This window comes from Nothoprocta perdicaria, unplaced genomic scaffold (assembly GCF_003342845.1).
Source record: "Nothoprocta perdicaria isolate Ctin4 unplaced genomic scaffold, notPer1 scaffold_280, whole genome shotgun sequence".
Taxonomy (NCBI): Eukaryota; Metazoa; Chordata; class Aves; order Tinamiformes; family Tinamidae; genus Nothoprocta; species Nothoprocta perdicaria.
In genome coordinates, this window is record NW_020455511.1 from 761,218 (window position 1) to 762,537 (window position 1,320).

Genomic DNA, 1,320 nt, shown 5'->3' on the forward strand with positions numbered 1-1,320 from the left:
GCGTGGGGAGGCTCCGCGGGCGGACGCGGCGCGGGCGCCGCGGGAGCTCCCGGCGCGCGCGGCCGCCTTCCCTGTCGCGACAGGGCGTAGCCGGCGCGCGGGGACGGGACCGAGCCCCGCGCGTGGCAGGGCTTGGCTTTAGCGCGCTCGTGCTGCAGGAGCTCCCCGTGGGGAACCTCCCGTGCAGGGGGCGCGGATCGGACCCCTGGCTCCGTGTCTGTCGGGAGCCGCTTTGGCCGCGGAGCAGCGAGGGCTCGCGCCGCTGCGGGACGGGCATCGTGTCCCTCCTGCTGCCACCTGCAACAAGTGGCACGGCTCGGCGTGGCTTACGGCACGCGGGGGACACGAGCGCGTGGGGACGCTGGGCGCCCCGCGGATCTTGTCTGCTTGCGGCCGGGGCAGGTGGCACCTCGCGCCGAGCACAGCGACACCGGGACAGCGGGGACAGCGTTTGGGTGCTGCTGCTCCGCGCGTACCTGGCGTGGAGCCGGTGTTGCTGTTGCGAGGGGATGTGCAATGATCGTGGCACTTCACATACAAGTTCCCGGCGGAGCCTGCGGGGCGGCTCCTGTCGCTATTCGCCATGCAGGGAGCGGTGCCCTCCCTGTCGTGCTTCGGAGCGTGGAAAAGCGGCCCCGCAGCATCCCAGGTCCTCCGCGCGCTTCCCGAGGCGGCTCCGCGCTCGCTGCAATTCCCGGAGGAGCTGCCGGGACGGGCTCGAGCCCTTGTGTCCTCCCGGGCTCCGGGGTGAAGCAGGCTGTGCGGGAAAACGCAGGGCGCTGCTCGCTCCCGAGCGCCGGCAGCCCGCGGTGACAAAGGAGAAGCCGGCGCATCCCTGTTCCCTTTGTTCCCCGCCCGGCTCCTGCCGCAGCCCTTCCACCAGGGATCACCCAAGGGGACAGGGAGCCCTGCTTGGCTGTCAGCATCTCGGGAAGCCCTGGCAAGGGGCAGGGGTGGATTCGTGGGGACAGGGGGGATGCACGGCATGCCTGCTGCATCAGAGTGACTTGCAAATCCGCCGGGAATGAAGCATTTCTCCCTCTAGACCCTGGGGCCGGGCTGGTTGCTGGTTACGGAGCAGGTTGTTTCCCCGTTGCCAGTTCAGCAACGTGATTTCAGGGCACTTGTGGACGTGCCGGGTTCCTCGCTATCTGTGCCAAGGGGGTAGTTTCTTCCTAACTCCCAAATATGTTTACTGTCCTCTGCAGACAGCTTTTCTGCAGCTGACTTCAATATGTGGATAATATTTTCAACCTTTGTGTGCCTGCTATTTTTTTAAATTTTGTTTTTAATAGCTGGACAACAAGTGGATTATGAGGT